Here is a 24,018-nt window from a genome sequence, read left to right as displayed (position 1 = left end):
AAAGAAGGTACGTCAAAGTTTTTACTATTTGTCTTAAACGTAGCGTATGTGTTTACTAAATGCAACCGCAGAGTTCCATTTCTGGTGACGGACGTTATTAACCGAGGAGAGGTCTTATATACAGTGTAATTCGGGTGATCACATACCCGGAATTTTGCTGAAGCTAGTGCCTCATTGGGTTCTTTCCAGGGTTTAAGCTAGAAAATAAGTAATTGTCGTAAAAAACCACAAATGAAAAAAATATTTGTGCAAATTGCGAAAAGCATCGAAAATTGAAGCATATTACATTGACTATTACACTCTTACTACGTCATACTACTTTTGACCAATAAAACGGTACGAAAGGACGTATTTCAACCAATCATGGCTGCTTATCGCACAATTTTATCGCGTCCCTAGCATTTGTTTAATTTTATCGCGTCCCTAGCATTTGTTTAATTTTATCGCGTCCCTAGCATTTGTTTCTTTGTTTGCCAACATTTGAAACTGCGCTGGTCTGGACGTCAAAAATATATATAAAATTACAAACCACTCCAGTCGATGCACAGCAGTTTCAAATATGACTCGCATTGGCATTCAAGAACAAGAATTAATAAAAGTCACTAATCATACCTATGCATCTTCTGAAATCCGATTTACAAATAAATGAAGAGCACCATTCGGAAATCCTGAATAAGTTGAATACACCATGTAGGCCTAAATCAACGAGTTCCACTTCTATTACGCACACGTCCAATATATCATCAATTGAACCACCAACCACATTCAAATTTGAAAATTGTACATTCAATAATTATTCCATTTAAAATTATTCATTCGGAAATCCTGAATAAGTTGAATATACCATGTAGGCCTAAATCAACGAGTTCACTTCTATTACGCACACGTCCAATATAACATCAATTGAACCACCAACCACATTAAAATTTGAAAATTGTACATTCAATAATTATTCCTTTTAAAATTATTCATGTTTATTTTTTATGTCATTGTCGTTAATTAAAACTTTTCTAACACTTGTGTACAGTATATTAATTAGGTTATGTTATAGCTTCTGCTATATGATATTATGGATAGTCACGTATCAGAGATTGTTTAATATTAAGATTTATTGAAAATCATCTGTCAAGTGACGTTGATTACTGGGATTCGGATAATTGAAGTGGAATGTTGCATTTTAATAAAAATGAAACTGAATCAACAATGCCTTCTTGACTAGTAACAGTCCACAGAGTTCAATGATGATTCCATAGTTGGCACAACTGATACCGGTAACAAGAAAACATAATCATAAAACACTACTGCCATCTAGCGTAATGTTGAGATGGTATAATAATAATAATAATAATAATAATAATAATAATAATAATAATAATAATAATACTTATTTGTCAGAAACCAGTGTACAAGGCCTGGATACGACATCGTCAGATTCGATAGTTGATACATTTGAAGACAGTTGTATTTTCATAAGCAAATTAATATTTTATTGTATTGGAGTACTTTGTTACTTCTAATCTTTATATACTTTCTTCTAATCGTGTAATAGTCAATTAAATCGTGTTCCACTCGCAGATTTATCGATAAAATCAAAACCTCTAGTGAGATTACTGTTGAAAACTACTACAGTAGAACCTCTATTATCCGTAGTAATGTAGGGGTTGGACCGAACGGTTACTCGAAATAATCGGATAATCCTTACCATAAAATATTTTCATATATTTAGTGAATAATGCTTATACTTTTGTAATTTCCTCCATGGTCTTTTATTGAACACGCTAGGTAGTGGATCAGAAGTTCACTGATTTAAGTTTGGTTATTAACAACGGGTTTTTAAGGGTCAAAGAAACTCCTTGTAATGGCTGTCAGTGGAAAGATAGGAATAGTGGAGGTCTCGTGTCGTAGATTTACATACTTTATACACTTTATCCTGAATTTTATTAAATTGAACACACTTGAGACTCCAATTTGAACACACTTGAGATTCGAATCTCGTATTCTAAATTGAGTCACAGTTTCTCGTTCTCCAAACCACTCAGTTGTTTGTACTTTTTTATACTTAGCACAACACGATTTTTTTAAGCAAGGAAGTCATTTTACATAGAACTTATACAGCACGACAACTCCAATAGTAGACCATACTGTGTAAGGCTGAAGTCTTGTAATAACCCTCTCTAGAAAAAGTAACGTGGTAATATAACGTACAGTACTTCCTATATAGAAAAAAAGCGACATAAAGACAGTCGGATAATCCGCCAATCGGTTAATAGGGTGACGGATAAACGGGGTTTTACTGTACAGTATATTGGTCTGAAGTGACATTCCCTGAAGAAGATGGCAGACCTAGCCGTCGAAAGCTCGGAAGCAAATCTCCAACTCACCCGGCTGAGAACGCGAGAAGAGTCATTCCATAATCGGTTTTACCTCGCCATATCGGTATTACCTCATTTTACAGTATTCGGCGAACTTAATCTGAGGATTACACATATTATCTGATGTTCGCCTTACAGTTGGAAAATCCTCCGGAAAAATACACCACGAGATCAACACTAGCGGGCTTCGAAACAAAACCTGATAGTAGATACCGGCACACGATCTGCGCTGGAGGCTCAAAATTTTGTTCTTATTGTAGGGATGAAATTACAGGAGAATGGAGAAAGTTACATAAAGCAGAATTGCACGCATTGTATTCTTCACCTGGCGAAATTAGGAACATTAAATCCAGACGTTTGATGTGGGCAGGACATGTAGCACATACGGGCGAATTCAGAAATGCATATAGAGTGTTAGTTGCGAAACCGGAAGGAAAACGACCTTTAGGGAGGCCGAGACGTAGATGGGAGGATAATATTAAAATGGATTTGAGGGAGGTGAGGTACGATGAAAGAGACTGGATTAATCTTGCATAGCCACCGGCGTGGCTCAGTCGGTTAAGGCGCTTGCCTGCCGGTCTGAAGTTGTGTTCGGGCGCGGGTTCGATCCCCGCTTGTGCTGATTACCTGGTTGGGTTTTTTCCGAGGTTTTCCCCAACCGTAATGTGAATGCAAGGTAATCTATGGCGAATCCTCGGCCTCATCTCGCCAAATATCATCTCGCTGCCACCAATCTCTCGACGCTAAATAACCTAGTAGTTGATACAGCGTCGTTAAATAACCAACCAAAAAAATCTTGCATAGGATAGGGACCGATGGCGGGTTTATGTGAGGGCGGCAATGAACCTTCTGGTTCCTTAAAAACCATTTGTAAGTAAGTAGGCGTTATTTATATTACTTTTAGTTGCGAGGGAATGAACTCAAGCGAAAGATTCGTAACCTAGACTAAACGTCGTAGATGTCTAATTTCCAGATAGCAACAAGCGTAAATTCTGGTTAATTTTTTTCTTTGAAATATGATACGGACATAGCAACGCATAGCGGTCAAGGACTTGGAGGAGATAATTTTCGCCGGCAGTCAAAGTTCTTACGCGAGCTGTGATAAATTTCACTTCTAAATTTGTATCTCCAATTCATACTCTAGACCGGAGTGAGACAATTTGAAATAAACTTATCAAGGCCACATAGCAGTCCATTATGGATTACATAAACGTTATAGAGATAACACGTACGTTACAAATAGCCTACAACACGCATACCGCTAAAAGAATGACTACAGTGCAAGTAATGTTGAAAGGCGGCCGACATTGTTGAGTCTGTGCGCAGGCGATGACGCGATTTCGCTTGAGTGAGCTTAATTCTCTTGTTACCTCCAAACTTCTCAACTTCACTCCTTGTTCCAAATGAAATAATTTCTACCACTTAGACTAAAAAAGAATCTTATTCAGACGCTTGTAATGCCCCATTTTGACTATTGCGATTCCCTACTAACTAATGTAAGTTCACTCTTAGCTGAGAGACTACAACGTGTTCATAATGTGTGCATACGATTCATCTGCAATACTCGTAAATTTGACCATATAACACCTTCCCTCCAGTTACTTTCATGGGTGTGTCTAAAGAAACGAAGAACAATACAGTCACTGTCTCTTCTGTTTAGAATCATGCATACTTCTATTCCGAATTATCTGTTATCGCGCTTTCAATTTCTTACAACTTTTCGAAACCGACATCAAGCACGTCTTTATACTCATCTTCCTATACTGTAGAAGTACCTCACCTCTCTGGAATTAGTTACCTAATGACGTCAGGGACTGCCGGAATTTATCACAATTCAAAATTAAAATGGAAAATTTTGTCTTAGTTAATGTTTTTAGGTATTGCTAGAAGTATTGATTTGTGTTTTTTTTTCTTTTTATTTTTTAATCTAGATTAAAATTGCAAGTTTCTTGTTTATGTTAGTTAATTAGTTAGGATACAATTATTAATGATACTTAGTCACGCATTTAAAGTTTGACTGCAACCTATGTATATTTTTGTGTGGCTTTACTTTCTTTATAGTGTTTCTTTCTCTCTCTTTATTTTTTGTGTAGCTTTATTTTGTATATAGTGTATTTTTTGTCTGTTTTTCCATATTATTGTGTTTGTATTCCTGGTGTTGTGGAAGAGAAGGCCTGATGGCCTTAACTACACCAGAATAAATAAATAAATAAATAAATAAATAAATAAATAAATAAATAAATAAATAAATAAATAAATAAATAAATAAATAAATAAATAAATAAATAAATAAATAACTTAACGCGAGCTATGAAGCTTCCACTCCCAAAATTTTATATGCTATTCATATTGTATACCAGAGCCTGAAAATTTTAAGATAATAAAGTAATGCAAATCTGTTATAAAATACAGCAGTCCACTATTTTGTGTATCTTATCAATTTTAAAATCTATCCATTAGTAATTTATAAGACAGATTAAAAAATCTCCGGTAAATATATATACAGAGCGACCCATATTTATGTCCAACTCTTTATTACACTGTAGTAGCGAAACCAATCAGGTTAAGTGACCCATTCCACCGCTAAAATGTACCGTGTTCCATACCATTAAAACCACAAAAGAAGCTGTCATTTTATTTTACATTATTGTGTTCTCAGTACGGTCCGAAACATTTAATGAAATCAGAAAGAATTTAGTGAAAATCTTAAAACATTAACCATGGCCACAAGACTGTCTGTGTACGATCGAATACGAATTGCTGCTCGAATGGATATGTAACAGTCCCCAATTACGGTGCAGAGATAGTGGAGAATGGTGAAAGGAAGAAATGCAGCGCTGGACTACAAACCATCAAGAGTATTCACGCCAACTTGTTCCGCACAGGCTCAGTTACGCAACAGAAGGGTGATGGCCGACCAAAAACAGTGATTACAGAGGAGGCCAAAGCAACCGCTACTGAGGCCTTCCAGAGAAGTCCTGAGAAATCCATTCGACAGTACCAGCGGGAATCTGGTGTATCGTATGGGTCCATGCAGCGATTGCTAAAGGAAATGAATTGGCGTCCATGGAAGCCACACTTTGTGCAAGCTCTGTCATGTGAAGACTGTGATATCAGAATGGAGTTTGCGGAGTGTCTACTAGCATAGATTCAAGAAGAACATAATCTTTTGCTACACATTCTATGGTCAGACGAGAGGAGTGTGGCCGGGTGTCAAATGAAATGCTTGTGAGAGCAGTACAGAACGTTCAGCCACGTCTGGAAAAATGTGCAGCTAATGCTGGTGGTTACATCGAATTTTAATATTGTTAGAATTTTAAGCAATCCTAATGACTGGACTATTAGCTCATGCTACTTTGATCCTGTCATGCTAATTCATTTCTTTGTGATAAACTAATAAAAAGGTGGACATAAATGAAGAGTCCACTGCAAGAATGATGGATGTCATTTGGAATATATTTTGCACGAGAAGCAATTGAAAGTTTGAAATGCTTAGCGCTCAAAGCTTAACTGTGATTTTTCGATCATTACTGGACAATGACTATTAATGTTAATGCCATATAACTCTCTATGTACTGTACATTCTATATGAAGAGTCCACTGCAAGAATGATGGATGTCACTTTCTTGTCGAAAATGAACCAAGACTGTCAATGCATAGCTTGAGACATATAGAATGTACATAGAGAGTTATATGCCATTAACACTGATAGTCATTGTCCAGTAATGATCAGAAAAGCACAATTAAGCTTTGAGCGCTAAGCATTTCAAACTTTCAATTGCTTCTCCTGAAAAATATATTCCAAATGACATCCATCATTCTTGCAGTGGACTCCTCATATGTCTTAAGCTATGCATTGACAGTCTTGGTTCATTTTCGACAAGAAAGTGACATCCATCATTCTTGCAGTGGACTCTTCAAATATGGGTCGCCCTGGATATATGATGTCTCATTTATCTTGATCATCCAAAATAACTTTGTACGCAAGTAACAAATGAAAAATCGTTTCATTCAAATGATGTACAACTCAAACGTGGAAATAATATTGATGGAGAGGCAACCTTGTAGAATTATTTATTAATGAGATACGAGTACTAACACTGTTTCTTTAAAATGACACTATGTATTTACTATTCAATATTTCGATTAAGCTCGTCAAGACCTTTTCAAATATGTACCACAGTGGGTATTTCTGATAAACGAACGTTAATAAACGGAACATTATTTGATGCCTTGACGGCATGGTTCCTGTGCATAGTATGAAGTGATTTGACTTTAAGGAAACTGGGTAGTGATGCCTGTGTGATTAAAATATTTCAATACAAAAGTTTAGTGCAATATTTCTAGGCTTCTAGTGCTCAGAATGGAATAAATATTTCCAGGCGTATATAATCAATCATTCTCAATTCAGTGGTATAAAAGACAACTAATTTGTTTCATATCCAAGTGCAAAAGAAAGGCCCTAACTAATAACATGTTTTCCCACTTTGCAAAGTGTACCTCATTTTTCAGGTGCACATTACTTACTAAAATCTTCACTCTTATACCTTTTATTTTTTTAAGTTATCTAGTAATGTGTATTGTAAATTCTAAAGCAAAATTTAGTTAAATATTTCATCCCTAGTGAAACTGAAAAAATATTGAACTTCGTTTATTTATTTTTTTTACAGTTTCTCAATGCATATATATTTTTTTCTCATGTTATGTGTGTAATATTCTTAAACCCGTAGGTCTACTATGTAGAACACTGGCTGCAGAAAACACTGTAAAAATTTCATTTAAATTTATTCAGCAGTTTCAGAGAAAAGTGCACTGAAGTTTGAAAAATGTCAACAAATGGAAAACTGCATTTAAAAAAGTAATAATGTATACGTTACATGCACCGCCAAATTTAAAGAGGTAATTTAAAAGGCTTATCTTCAGAAATACCCTCCCCCACATTGTTCACATTGTTTCAAAGAGCAAGTTTTGTACTTATTTTATAACGCCAAGCAAAAAATTGGATTTTTGTCCCGCCCCTAATCACTACCTGGTTCCCTTAAGTTGGTGTAAACAATACGTAGCACATTACAGATGATATTAAGTGTCGCGTAATCCATTACACGTAGATTTCGTTTTATTCAGCTGAACACCGATGACTGAGTGAGTGGTCTGGGCTACATTTGGTTTTATGTGTTTACTGTAAACCAAAGCTACGTGGAGAGGGTTACGCGACCCTGGGTATCTGCGTATTGTTTACACCAACTTAAAGTCAAACCATTTTGTTCTTTTTTTCCGTTTGAAATAAAATAACCGGGAGTAGCCTATAATTTGCGGGGTAAGACAGAATTCATAAACTGAACTGGAAAACAGAAATACATAATTCAGAATGGAAGGACCGGTAGATAAAGTCATGAAATACAAAAATAATTTACGACAAGAAATAATTCCTTCGGTGAATTATTGTTCTCCCGGGAGCTGACCGCTAGCTTGCCGCCAAATGATTCATATCCGATTTTAGCGGGGCTAATTGTCAACGGAATACTCCTAACAGCATAAAATGAACCCACTGTGCAAAGTCTTACAGTTCTAGTTGCTTTGATATAACGAGTTTATCTCTATTTGCCTACCGACTTGTTTGGAAGACGATGCTTATGCGGTAAATCTATAATTACATGGAAATGATGACCATTACATACGGAGTACATATATACAAATGATTGAAGCTGTTTCAAAAATCCTGAAAGTATATTATTTAACATATGATCGCAAAACTGTACATTTACACAGAAAAACTCACAAAGTTTCCTGACATATTACAAGTGCTCGATATCTCTCCCTGTAGTGACTCAGTAAACATCAACTCTGTAATAAAGTTCGTCCCGTACTCGACAGCATATTTCTATCAACTTAAGCAAAGACGTTAATGATACGAGACCGGATATCTGACAGATTAGCACGTAATTGTGGCACGAACACTGAATCCTTCAATCACATACCCCCATACAAAAAGTCACAAGGGGTTAAGTCGGGAGAGCGTGGAGACCATGACAGCAGTCCGTGATAATAATTCTTCATACGACCAAACCATCAGTCTAGCAGAATAGTGTTTAAGAAGCCACGAAAGCATTCACTCAACGGTTTCTTAGACACAGGAAAAGACCCAATGATTTCCATTTACAGAGACATCTCGCAGATTTAAACTGTTCACACATCGCAGAATAGAGTTGAGGTTGGGTGGATCTTTATGGAAATTCGTTTTAAAGTGCCAACCAAATAATTGTGACACACTGACTTGATTGCATTTCCTGCCCGCCCAGAGACTTGTGTATGAGCTTCTAGTACCACAGTGGGTTTAGACAGTTCCGTCACACAAATGTCACAATTCTCAAATAGAGAAAGAAGAGTTCATTCATTTAAAATCAGTGATTAAATATGGATGTCCTAATCAATAAAATATTCTGTTTTCCTTTGACAAAAGTATCACTACAAGACAAAACCAATTCCCATTCAAATGGCAAACCCATTTCTTAGTGCCCGTATAGGGGCGTGTCTAATTCTCCTACGTAAGCAGTCGAATTATAGGATGTCGAACTTGCTTTCTGTCGAACTTAAGAGCTTCCACTGTACAGCGAAATTTATCCAACTCCGTAATGATTATAAATTGATTTAAGTTTTTTAATTAGGAAATTAATGAAACTATGTGGACTTCACGTCAATTTAGCGACGAAAATAGTGATATCGACATGATAGTCAGACAGATGAGTCTGAGGAAAAGACCATAGAAATATTTGACATTCGATTCAAAGTTTCAGAAGAATTAGGAAAGAACTATACTAGTTAACCTGGAAGCACATGCGCTGGGGTAAAAAGTACCCAGGCGTTATTTTATTTGTTGCTGACACTGTCCATCAATTTAGATTAATCCCGCGTTTTCAGTATCTTTCTTTCAGATCTTCGTGCATTGTACTTATGATTGAGTTAGTTTTCTTGTAGGTGCCGAAGTTCACACGTGTATGTAAGAAATACCCCGCGCGTAAGCTCAACATGGTTGGCAGATTATGATGAGTGTTAGTTGCCGATTTGCGAGTTGCATGTAGCCAAAAGTCGCTTTAAAATTAATAATAATAATCACTGTCAGTGTTGTCAACATGTTTAGACTAAAAAAAAAGTCTCTAAAATGTTTCCTATTTTCTCCTAGATTCCAATAAAAATCCCTAATTTCATAATTATAATTTCACATTAAGATTTAATAGTAATATTTGTTAATGTAACGTATAATAACAAGTAGAACACAATTAAACGGCCAATATAATTGTTAGTAGAATATTTTTGCATTCATTAGCCATAGCAAAGTTTATCATCCAAGGGGAACTTGCAAGTTTTTTATTTTATAGATTATTCCTAAGCTCCCTCCCCTCGCTACAATTTTTTAGAATAACGAAACATTAATATCATCTCAAACAAAAAGTTCAGTAGAGAAAATTAACAAAATACAACTGTCATATCCAATCACCTTCCTACGAGGAAAACCTGCAAGTAACGAAACTGTGGACGAAGAGTCACATAATCTCAGGTGACATTTTTCTTCTCTTATAGCAATGAGGAATGTGATTAAAATGGAAAACCATATTTTTATTTTTGTTCAGAAATAAAATTCTAAGATATTTAACTCAAATTTTAATTATATAAAAGTTAAATTAGAAGATAAAATAAAAGGAAAGATTTAGTTTTAAAGAGAAAATGAAAAAAAAAACCTTAAAAACAATGAATTTGGGATAAATTATCCCTATATTCCCAGGTGGCACTCAAATTCTCCAAAACTAGGAATAAATTCCTAAAGTTGGCAACACCTATCACCGTAGGCCTCTTCTCAATAATATGCAATGACAGTATGCGGCATAATATCAATTAATTTTTAAAACCGTTTTTTGATTCACCTGCAGATTTACACATAGGAGGTATCATTTCTTGGCCATCGATATATTACTTAAGCCTTTAAATTGTATATGCACTTATTCTATAAAGTGCTAAATTTGATCATATCGGTTCGTATCATTGTTCGGGAGTAGTGACAATAGACTTAACTATAGCACTGTGAATAAGCTACATGTAGGCTATAAAATGAAACAATGAACACACTAAACTCATTATTATTATCATTATTATTATTATTATTATTATTATTATTATTATTATTATTATCATTGTAAATGTACATAAGTATTCTACATGTGATAACTGTAATCCGAAAATAGGTCGAAATTCAGTGAGTGTGGACGTGAAGTCGCAGATTATTGGAATGTGGAAGAATGACTGGAAATAATATATAACTCCATTCCAAAATTCCTTGATCTAAGTCAACCCATTCTGGAGTAATTAATTTTCTTTCTACACAATATGTAATTCTTCAATAAGTTTTATATAATATCCTTATTGAATTTTGTATTACCCACAAACTGTGTCTTAACCGAGTCATATGCCTTTTTTAAATCTACGAATAACTGATGTACTATGCATACTTCTATTTTTTCTCCAATATCTGTCGAATACAAAAAAATCTGACCTTGTAATATATATTTTTTCAAATTTATTTACAATTTACATTTGAAATGAATGCATATGAATAGATACCCGAAATGAGCATATCGATCATCCAGTTCAAAAGTGCGACAACTCAAAAATTGTCATTTTTTTAGTTATTTACAATACTGAAAGCCCCTATCGGAGCTCTTTCCGATTCAATATTGAGATAAGTCATATTTACAACCTAAAAGAAAAAAAAAAACGAAATAAACTGCTTTAGAAGTAATTATAGCTATGGACTTTACTAATTCATTATTAGTACATTTCGAAATGTATTAATAATGAACTGGAAGATTGTGATATACTCGTCCTGAATACTGACTCATTTCTAATTGTCGTGGTTGTGAACCAGAACTCTGTTCCTTTCTAAGTAATTTATTTGAAACTTTCAACTGAAGATATCTCAAAACTTGTTTTTTTGAGTTGTCGCACTTTTGAACCAGACGATCGATATGCTCGTGCTCGGGTACAGACCAGTAGTCTACATAAATTTTACAGAGATCAAATAATAATGCTGATGATAGAAATAATAGTAATAATAATGATAATAATAATAATAATAATAATAACAATAATAATAGAATAATCGTGACGGAGATGATACAAAGATTGTAATACAAAATAATTCATTAATAATAATAATAATAATAATAATAATAATAATAATAATAATAATAATAATAATAGTGATAAAACAAAAATATTTACAATAATAAAATAAATACTAAGACGGATAAAATAAAATATAAAACCACTAGAGAGAGTTAACACAACTTATATAAGCATATAATAACCGGAAAAAATGAGGAAATCGAAAATCAACAGAAAAGTTCGTTGTATCGCAGACGACAGCAACCGCCGTATTGACATTGTGTTATACATTAATGGTAGTAGGGGGGAGCCGAAAGTCTACGTAACTGCCGTTCTCTTCGAATCTTCTCGTACAATCATGGGAATTTAATGCTTCAAAAACAAAATGTCTACGAGTCAAACTGTCCATTATTACCAGGATAAATACAAATAATACTGAAATATATTAATCAAGTTTGAGGTAGATCTCCTCTTTTGTGCAAGAGGTATCATATCAAAATATTTTATGAATGGCGGGGAAAATATACAAGTACAATCAAGTGTATCTGTGGCGATGCTAAGAAAGCATTTATTGGAGATATGCACTATCATTAATTAAGAAAATGATCTATTTATATTTATTACAATATTTTATCTTATAGGTTACATGCATCAGATAAATACAATAAAAATTAATACCATATAATGCTAGTAACACTTAAAAAATAATAAAATTTATCAAATATCATACACACATTTTCACTTTATTTTTAAACTTAAGAATGCGTAAATTGCTTAGGTCTAGATTATTTTTCAATATTGAATTGTATAGTCTTGGTCCATAATTCCTACTGTTCTTAACAGATGCTGCAAATTTAGATGCAATAAAACATTGTGTTTTGCATGCTTCGGCGAAAGAAAAACAAATCTGATTCCATTGTTTTAAATGAAATGTGTTATTATGTGACTTCATTTTTCTATATCCGCCTGCATCTTTTGAGAAAATAAGAGCGACAAATCTTTAAATTCATGATATTCATCGAAAGAATCGTACTTATGCCAATTTTCAGCTGTCCTTGAAATCGTCTATTCCACAAGTTCTTACAATTGCGTGTAATACTACGTGATCTAGGAAAGTGACAGATTCCTGTAAGAACCAGTATAGCTTATTATCGTTAGCCGACCTCTTGACCTGAGAGTTGTGACGTTTCCACCACCAGCTTTCATTCGTAGCGTCACTGCTTCTAATGTGACCCACAATATGGCCCCAACTGATTATACCAACACAACTATTAGATGGAAGTGGGCAGTGTCTTTTACGTAATTAAAGCTTCTGTAATGAAAGCAAAACGGAATCTTGCTCACAGCATTCAAATGACGTGGCAACATGTAGTTACAGTATTAAGATAAGAGATAACAAGGAACTTTCCAGAAATTATCGAGATGTCCGCTGTTGCCGGTTTGCTTCAAGTCTTATGTCTGCCGTTAACATCGCGGACTATTCCATTTGTAATATTATCCGGCAAATACCGTAGAAGTGGGTAAAGTCAATCAGTGGGTGTATAATGGATCATTTGCGATTTTTATTGAAAATTATATATTTTCTCAGTTACTTATTAACATTTTGTTATGCTGACTTCATTGCCTGACATTGCAAATGTAAGCGAGAGGGACAACAAAAAGCCTGTGAATGACAACAATGGGAGCACAGTGTAATTACCGTTGAAATGAAAATTGTTATTTTCAACTTTTTCTCTTAAATGAAAACAAAGTCTTACGAACTTTAAATTATCGTCAGCAGTGAAAGGAGACAGGAAGTATACGTAAGTACTTTTCGTTGAGATTGTATCCTGAAATAATAGTTTTGCAGTTCGTAAATGTTAGTATTGAAACTTATTATTTTAAGAAAACTTGTACCTATGTAGGGTTAAGTCGATCATGCCATCGACCTACTCGAAGCAGATAGGACCAGCAGGAAGAATAAATTGTTCACCGAAATACCTCCAACTAACACTTATAAACAGAAAAGTGTCATAGTATAGCTTATATTGATGGGATAGTGGGGAAAGAGGAAGACGAAATTATGGTGAATTTCTTGCGTAAGAGAAGCACTGCCAAAGGAACATATTTTGTACACACTTCTGTACCTGACTATGGGAACAACGTAGTTTCTAAAGTGACATGAGGAGGGGAAGATTTCAAATAACATCTGATATAAACTTAAGCAATGTTGAATTGCGTTTTAGATTATAATTGAAGGGTGGTATTTCAATGTAAATTTTGAATTCTTAAATCTTTGTTTGTTGGTATGTCAAGTATTAAAATGTGTTTCTATGTTTTATAAGTTGGCAGTCATAGTTACGTTTGTACAGTGTAAACTTATAGGCCTAATTGTATCAAATAGTATGATCACAAAAGATAGGCTACACTATAAAATGCTATTGGCATATATTGGAGATTATTACTGTTTTTACACCCCTTATAACAAATAAAATATATGTAATACACTGAATTTGTTTTTTAAAAACATAAACAGTGATCGATTTTACTCCGCAATATTTTAAAATCGATCTTAAACTAAAAATTCAATGGTGATCGACTTTACCCTATTTAAGCAGATAACTTCGATCACAAGTGAAATAAAAAAAAATCAGTTTTTTATAGATTGTAATTCAATTCTTGTAACGTGCCTTTATAAGTGAAGGATATGACGACAAAATGCTATTTTCTGAGGAACTTCGCTGCATTGCATAACCTTAATATCATAAAAAATTTCAAAATTTTCATCGACTTTACCCTCTTCTACGGTATACAATGAAACTAACTTATTATCAGATTTAGGTCTTAAATTTACTGTTGGTATCACGAAAACAATACCTTCTTACATAGCCCAATGGACACATACAGTGCTTTCGTTTAAAAACTGCTAAATAGCTATTTATTTCAATTAAATATAATTTAATTACAAAAACCTTAATTTAAACATTGAAAGGGAAGATTAAGACTAGTGTTAATTGCATTTTAGGTTTCACCCACTCACCTCCCCACCTCCCTTTGAAATATCAAATTTTACCCCTATATTTTGATACCTAAATCTTAAATTTAAATTATGGTTCATGTAACGACGCTGGCTACTGCAGAGGTTATATCAGCGCCGCCGGTGTGCCGGAATTTTGTCCCGCAGGCGTTCGTTTACATGCCAGTGAATCTACTGACGTGAGCCTGTCGAATTTAAGCACACTTAACATATCGAGCACAGGTCAGCGCTATACCATCTACGCTACCCAGGCCGACACTTAAATCTTAAAGTAGGTTATTTTACGACGCTTTATCAACATCTAAGGTTATCTAGCGTCTGAGTGAGATAGAGGTGATAATGCCGGTGAAATGAGTCCGGGGTCGAACACCGAAAGTTACCCAGCATTTGCTCATATTGGGTTGAGGGAAAACCCCGGAAAAAACCTCAACCAGGTAACTTGCCCCGACCGAGAATCGAACCCGGGCCACCTGGCTTCGCGGCCAGACGCGCTGACCGTTAATCCACAGGTGTGGACTTTAAAGACTACCTATCCAATTGCTCGTATATCTCATTCATTTGTTTTACGTCTTTTGTTTCATATTCTCGCCTGGAAACCTGGATTACTGTTATTGTCGGTTGTAGGATGTAAATACAGTTTATTTTGGGCAATTTTATAAATTGATTTAATTATTGTTGTTCAATCAACTGTCCGAAGATAGGTGTGAATCTCACAGGTGCTACCAACAAGACTCCACTTATGCACTCGAACTCCTGTCCTCTAGTGTGGATAAATAAATAAATAAATAAATAAATAAATAAATAAATAAATAAATAAATAAATAAATAAATAAATAAATAAATAAATAAATAAGTATATTATTGTACGTCAAATACTGTTTATATTATATAAGTTAACTAATTGAATGAAAATAAGTAAGTAAATAAATAAATATATTACTATTCTATGTAAAATACTGTTTAAATTATATAAATGAATTAATTCTATGAAAATAAATAAATATGTAAATAAATAAGTAAACAAGGTTTTGTTACTCAGTGTATAGCGCGCGCAAGAAACTATTACCAAAAAGCAATGGTGGTGTTGCTGTCTGTTTTGATGTGTGTATGTAGGCATACCGAAGGGGGGAGAGGTGTGAGCCAATGAAAGTACTGTCTCTTCCAAGAAGATGAACAAATGAGGACATCGCTGTGGAAATAAAGAACGTAGCAAGAGAAAAATTCGAAGCTAATTAAACGCGCAACATATGTTTACGAATGAAATAATAATACCGTGCGATACAAGACACGTATTCACATGCAATGGAACAAACTAAAGTCGTAATGTAACTATCACAACGCAAGACTGATTTTATCGATGTCACTTCTCTTCCGACTGTACTCTTGAATATCATTCAAGTTATCTCGCGACCTTTCCTGTCGCCCGCTCTTACTTATCGCAGTGTTTGATTCGCATTCCTTACGTCGGTATTCCGTGCTTGCGAGACCTATACCCAACATTGGTTTAAATATATGAGTAAATGAGAAAATGATTAAAAAAGTAAATAAATAAGTAAATAAATAAATAAATGAGCAAATGGGGAGACAAAGCAGGCAGGCAGGCAGGCAGACAGACAGAGAGACAGACAGATTAGATAGACGGATGGATGGATGGATGGATGGATGGATAGATAGATAGATAGATAGATAGATAGATAGATAGATAGATAGATAGATAGATAGATAGATAGATAGATAGATAGATAGATAGATAGATAGATAGATAGATAGATAGATAGATAGATAGATAGATAGATAGATAGACGGGTAGATAGATAGACAGACGGGTAGATAGATAGATAGATAGATAGATAGATAGATAGATAGATAGATAGATAGATAGATAGATAGATAGATAGATAGATAGATAGATAGATAGATAGATAGATAGATAGATAGATAGATAGATAGATAGATAGATAGATAGATAGATAGATAGATAGATAGATAGATAGATAGATAGATAGATAGATAGATAGATAGATAGATAGATAGATAGACGGGTAGATAGATAGACAGACGGGTAGATAGATAGATAGATAGATAGATAGATAGATAGATAGATAGATAGATAGATAGATAGATAGATAGATGGATGGATGGATGGGTGGGTGGGTGGGTGGGTGGGTGGGTGGGTGGGTGGGTGGGTGGGTGGGTGGGTGGGTGGGTGGGTGGGTGGGTGGGTGGGTGGGTGGGTGGGTGGGTGGGTGGGTGGGTGGGTGGGTAGGTAGGTAGATAGATAGATAGATAGATAGATAGATAGATAGATAGATAGATAGATAGATAGATAGATAGATAGATAGATAGATAGATAGATATATGTCAATGGGCAAATGAGTAAACGGGGAAATAAATAAATAAATAAATAAATAAATAATTGAGCAAATGAGTAAATGGGGAAATAAATAAATAAATAAATAAATAAATAAATAAATAAATGAATAAATAAATAAGTGAGTAAATGAGATAATGATTAAATGAGTAAATAAATAACTAAATAATGTCTAAGGTCCGAATTTGGTCCTGAGAGTCTAGTAACATTTCTGAACTTGCGTTACGGATCAGTGCGCACAGACACGGATGGGGATGTCATAAGCTCCGTTTCTTTCCGAATGAGCGTAACACGAGAAACCAATTACTTTAGGGCATTACATTCCAGATGTCTGCAGAATGTAATGTCTGCTTCAATGTAGACGCTTCTAGACTTCTTGGCAAAAGAACTATTTTCAGACGACTGCAAGAAATTGCATCGTTAATTATTCAGTGTTCTTTCTGTGTCAACTTAAGGTCACCCTTCTGGTCGTATCAGTTCGTTTCCTATCCCAATAACAGAAGAAGCGTGGTGAGGTCACAGGTCAAAATATAAAGCAATGTGACCCTTATCGGAATTTTGTTTTCCTACCAACTCTAGTATCAGAACACTCGGAGGTACAGTTATATTATTATTGCTTGATATCCTCTTGTACAACCCTCCAGTTTCTGGTAATATCAAGGCTACTACTCTTTGTAAGTAAAGCCTCTTTGAAAATGTAAAACCAGATATCGTTTAATTAATTTTTTTAACGTTGTATTTCCTTTTATAAAATAGGCCTATTATTCCTTAATTTAAATGAAGAAGTCTTTGTGTACAGGTGTTCTCATTTTACAATAAGTCTCAGAGGGATTTCATGGAATGTAACCAATGATACGACACAAGTATTCGTGTTACTAAAAGAAAAACAAATGGAGAAATTTCCTATATTGGTTACACGAAATGCAAATCCGGAGCGTCATTCTCAATCCGAAATTCATTTAAATAGTGTAAAACTGTTAAGATAAAAGTTCTAAAATCACTTTGATGGTACAGACACAAAGTTAAAATAACGAGTGTAACGCAAATGACACATTTTCTCATTAGCACTATAGTTAAATGCAGAGGAGTACTGTAGAGAGGTTTATAGTCAAACTCTCCGCAACAAAAGGCCTAAAGTAATTAGAGAGGTAAGAAAGAAAGAAAGATGGAAGAACTAAAGAAAGAATAGTACATTATGCAACGAGCCTATAATGGTAGTAATTACGACGCGAGGATGTTTATGAAACGAGCGCAAGCGAGTTTCACAATTTTCATACCAGCGTCTTAATTACCATTATAGGCAAGTTTCATACGACTATTTATGCTCGACCATATCTCTAACTTCAAATTATTCATTAGTATTCATGTTATTGTTATGTGAGTGAGTGCAATAGCCTACCTCATGAATTGTGAGATGTGCGCAGACGCGAAAGTATTGCCTTTTTTCCGGGAAACGACTGTCGACGACCTTGATATAATCTAGAGAGTAAGATCAACATTAGTCTTGATATAGCCTTGAAATTGAATTCGAAATTGAAAAACGAGATGACAAATTGAATTTATTTGAATATTATTTACAATTAACGCTAATTATTATAGTAACAGAACATAACCTTTTGCGACAGTATTGGATTTCCAGCCTCCGTGACCTTTCGATAGTTGTCTTTCGATTGCATATCCGAGAATAATCGAAAACCTGAACTTTAATGAATAGATGTACTTTAATGACATGCATTAAAGGACTGCTACCAGGTGTATAATTACTACATTTCGGCATGGTCGAGCATAAAGTATTATATTCAATTCAAACTGGTTGCTGACCCTTACAAAACTTACGGTTAGTTCAATTTGATATTCATTGTATTCATTACCCTATAGGACTACTTAGTTAATGTTTTTGTTAATAAAATCTGTTCTCATATAGGGTCTTCTTCAGGGAATAAGAAGATGGCAGAGCTAGCCGTCGAAAACTTGGAAGCAAATCTCCAATTCACCTGGCTCAGAACCCGAGAAGAGTTATTCTGTATCGAACAGTGTTAAAAGAAAAGTTACGGAAGGCATTTCTGAGAGACCCATGAAACTCATTTGAATATGTCAGTTAATAAAGTACTGCCAACTTCATGATGTTCATTTTAACGCTATCGATAATGAATATCAAAACTAATAAGAAATCAATAAGGCTGGTTGATTACGAGGCTCGAGTTCCCCTGATGTGTTTTTCTCTACCTATTTCATCAGGGCGCAACTATGCCATGCCCCTTTTCTCTACATGATGGGAACGGGGCGCAACTATGCCCGCAAAACAGCGACTCTTTTTTATCTGCTGCATCTTACGTGATCGTGGGGCGCAACCATACCCTGCCCTGAGAGATGCTGTAAAAATGAGTCTTTCGTAAAACAAATTTTGTTAGAAATATTTTTTGAAAGAATGCAATTTTTTCTAACATTAACTCAAAAGCCATTAATCTGATTACAATGAAACATACAAGCAAGCATAGGCCTACTTTCATTCATTCATTCATTCATTCATTCATTCATTCATTCATTCATTCATTCATTCATTCATTTTATTCCATAGATCTTACATGAGCAATGAAGCTTTAAGATGTGGAACAAATCAAAATTTTACAATATTAGACAATTTGTACAAATTTTTATAGTTTTACAATTTAGTAATTTTCTACAATTTTTACAATTTTGTGCAATTTTTTACAATATTTTGGCGAGATGCAGTGAGATGAGGTGAGGTCCGAGGATTCGCCAAAATATTACCCGGCATTTGCCTTTTGGTTTGGGGAAAACCTCGGAAAAACCCCAACCAGGTAATCAAATCAAAGGGGGGTAATCTAATCAAAGGGGTTGATAACAACGACTCGCCATAGACCATCCGGCTTCAGTCCCACGGCTGTGGAAAACCCCGGAAGAAACCAAAGACCAAAGGGGGATACAACCTAAGCCCGAACGCAGCTCTGGATCAGCAGCCCAGCGAGTCTGCCGACTGAGCTACATCGATGGCTCTACTAAAATTATACAATACATAGCCAATCAGATTATTAAATTTGCAAACGCAAACGATCATTTATAAGTTGAGCTGTATGTATAATACAAAACAGGTAAGTTAATTAAATTTAAGGCATAAACAATTCAACCACTTGTGATATTCAGAAATTGATAATACATATCATGCAAACTACTTCAAATTACAAACACAAACAATTTATAAACAGAGGTATATAGATTACTATTCAATTTAAAGCATATACAATTCATCGGCCAAAACTATACAAATATATACAGTACAAAGTAGCATACTTTCATTAAGCTATACAAATTTGTGCAATTAATATCAAGTAGATTAATTCAATTTATAATCATAAACAATTCGTCAGTTGAACTATACAGACTACTATACAATTTACAGCAGAAACAATTCATCAATTGAGCTATACAGACTACCATTCAATTTACAGTAGGCCTATATACAATTCATCAGTAGAGCTACACAGACTAGTAATCATTTTAAAAGCATATACAATTCATCAATTGAGCTATACAGACTACCATTCAATTTACAGTAGGACTATATACAATTCATCAGTAGAGCTACACTGACTAGTAATCAGTTTAAAAGCATATACAATTCATCAGCCAAACTATACAAACATATACAATCAAATTAGTTCAATTTACACACTGTTTTCGTTAAGCTATACAAAATTGTACAATTCATATGAAGTAGATTAATTCAATTTATAAGCTTAAACAATAATTCATCACTTGATCTATACAGTATACAGTATTATTCAATTTACAGCACATAGAATTCATCAGTTATGCTAAACAAAAATATACAATGCATAATAAACAGATTAAGTCAATATAAAAACATATTTTAGTTGAGCTATATAAAATTGTACGTGTAATTTAAGTAGAATATCAAGGGGACGAATTATACAAAATATAAAGTTTCTACCTTAAGTATTGTAGAAAATAGAAATATCATCTTTCACCCCAAGTGAGATTCCTATAAGATAACACATTGCGGGTATCCTGTAATGTAACGGTCCTCCATCTGAGACAACACGGATTATAACGTTGGTATGAACGACCAATCACAAATTCTGGGCTTGATGCAATCCTAGAGCCATGGCTTGCACACAATATTAACAGTGGACGCCCTTGCGATTGCGTACGCCGCAAAGTTAACAGTTGGCAAGCAAACTCTATTGATTTTCAGAATTGCGTTAATTATCGTGTTTGATTGCGATCCGCAGAGCTGAAATATAGCCAAGGCATGTAGTGGAGGAACACGGCGATGTAGAAACAGGGAATTAACCCGCACGCGATCCTAAACCTGACCTTGATCCGGCAGTATGCGTATCGATAGCAGTGATGCAAGACCACATCTGACGCGAGAAGGAAAAGACGATTCTGGAAATCCATGTACGAAAGTTTCAATATGCGGAATCTCTTTCCACGCGGATTTTCCATAGACTTTTAGTGGACTTTCCTCAAGGAGAGACTAAAAACTGAAGTGACCAAAAGTGAAAGGTTACCAATTTTTTATTTTTTTATACTATCCAAGCAATAATCAACAAATCTTCAATAAATCTGTTCATATGACGTATCTTACATATGCTACATGAATTTCATACTAATTGGATGAATATTTTAGCTATACTGGGTGTTCATTTTAAAATGTGTCATGGCTCGCTGTATGCCGTCATATGGCTAGCCGATGAGCCTAGAGAATTCAATCTTCCTACACTTCCGCAGAGGTGTATAACCTGTGAGGCAGAGGATTTGCCTAGCAAGTACGGCGTTCATTCTGAAGAGTACGTACCGATACGTACGGTAACGCCGGTAGTGGCAGGAATGTGAACTGTTTGGAAATACGTACTGTCGGGATATGGGGAGAGGGTTAAGACGATTACTTACGTATTTGTTGACATTAACTTCGACGGTCAACATGGACAAGGAGCATTTGATTTGTGTTGTGGAATGTTACCGTGCGCAACCGATGATAACAAATACCCTGCGTACGACTTGCCGGCGCAAAACACAGTTCGAAAGAGGTTATGGTAGCACACAGACCGTACAGACCGCCATCTGTTGCTACGACGTTCAAGTACGGTATAGTACACGTTCTCAAGTTCAGATTGAAGAACGCCTTAAATTATAGACAACTTCTCTAACATATAAGCTGAAACTCGCTTCAAATCGGTGACCCAACAACAGTGACGTCATGACACATTTTGAAATGAACACCCAGTATTGTTAATTTCTTCAAAAGTATTTTTGTTCTTGTTAACTCTAAACAATGTTTTTATGTAAATTTCTCGAAAACTAACAGTGACAGAAGTGTCAATATTTTTATTTCATATACGGGGTGAACCGTAATTAATGTCATTCACAGGGCTAGGATTTTGATGAAATTGCATCTTTTTTCTAGTAAGCCAAAAACATAGCCGCTTTAGTATTTATATGTTATGTGATAAACTGAGTGTTTTAAGACATATTTGTTAGTGCATTTTTTTGCATTTTTTGCCTGTTTCAACTCATAAGAGCTCAGAATATGTGCGTCAGATACGTGTGCAACATCCGACGATATGATCACATATCACCGTCCTTCGCAAGTCTTTCGCGGCTCCGACTTAAAGAACGCAGAACTTTACACTCTTTGTCTTTACTCTTTCGAATTCTGCACACCTTAACACCAAATTACCTTTCGTCTCGTTTCTCTTATCTATACTCTAACCACGACGTAAATACCTGATCACTTATCTGTGGCACGCTAAGCATACCTCTTCATAGAACATCTTGTTATTCATCATCTTTTACAGTATCCACCTCGCGTCAATGGAATTCCTTGGCACAAAATATTAGGGGCTGCAAGACAATAAACACCTTTAAGAACAGCTTAAAAGATAACCTTATTAGCTTTTCACTCCAATCATACTGATTTAAACTATCACTGACTACATTGTTACTTCTTTCTTTTAGACATCATCCTGATTGTGCTGTATTGTATTACCCTATTAATAGGGCCTATACACAAAATTGCATGTTTATATTTAAAAACGCATTCAGTTATTTACGGAAAAATATTAAATTCTTTTTCCTCTATTTAGTCAGATGTTTCTAGTTTATTATTTTTTTGTGAAATTTGGTATGAAGTTAGATTAGCTGTAATTGTGATAATTAATGGTAACGGTAGTAATAACAATTATTTTCGTTTTGCAATTTTTTATTAGTAATATTATTTTTGTTTTCTTTGAAGATTCAAACTGTGCATAGTTATAGCACGAATGGCCGTACGGGCTAGTGCGAAGGATCTTGTGTACAAGGGTTTCCATAATTGTTTATCCATAAATTCACTTCATACATTTATTAATGAAATGAGAAAACAATTCTAACAGTATTGTTAGGGGGGGGTCTCAACAATATTACCTTTACCCTCTATCATCACATTAATACAGTATCCTCATCCATCGTTATTCTGAAAGTCATCACCATCATCATCATCATCATCATCATCATCATCATCATCATCATCATCATCTTGCAACTTTACCCACTTTTCTTCCTCGATTTTATTTGGTTTATAACAGTTGTTTCATATGTTTAAAATGTTCAATTCGTAACGGAGAAGGAAAGGAATCCAGATATACAAAAATCACATTTTATTTTATTTCATTTTTGGACATAGCTGCTTTTTCCATTAGCCTAATCATATAAGATACACTGTGAATGAGTCTTAAGAAATATCAATATGATTTTTCGTTATTTGGTGTACCTAATACAAGACAAAGACGATCATCTGTGCAAAATTCGAATCAAATTGAACTTGTAATTTTTGAGAATGGCCACACTAAACTTTGCAAAACGTCATTTTGAAAAAATCCAGCAATAAAAATCAATTTTATTACTGGTGCTATGTAATCTAGTATGCCTCAGAACAGGTCGTGTAAAGGATCTAATTCATAACTTTTAATAAACTTTATATTTATACTTGTGGCTTGTGCAGCAAATGCTGCAAACTAAGTTCATTAGACGTTGAAATGAAAATTTTTCAGATTTATTTTCAATGAAGTAGACCAGGC

At 34.6% G+C, this 24,018-nt stretch overlaps 1 protein-coding gene across 1 annotated transcript in view; it reads right to left on the bottom strand.

The window, feature by feature from the left end:
- Window positions 1-24,018, bottom strand: part of LOC138707524 (uncharacterized) — a 737,224-nt gene that overhangs the window by 391,806 nt on the left and 321,400 nt on the right. The gene's annotated exons all lie outside the window — the stretch shown is intronic.

Source organism: Periplaneta americana, chromosome 10 (assembly GCF_040183065.1).
Source record: "Periplaneta americana isolate PAMFEO1 chromosome 10, P.americana_PAMFEO1_priV1, whole genome shotgun sequence".
NCBI lineage: Eukaryota > Metazoa > Arthropoda > Insecta > Blattodea > Blattidae > Periplaneta > Periplaneta americana.
This window is presented reverse-complemented; position numbering and strand designations above follow the sequence as displayed.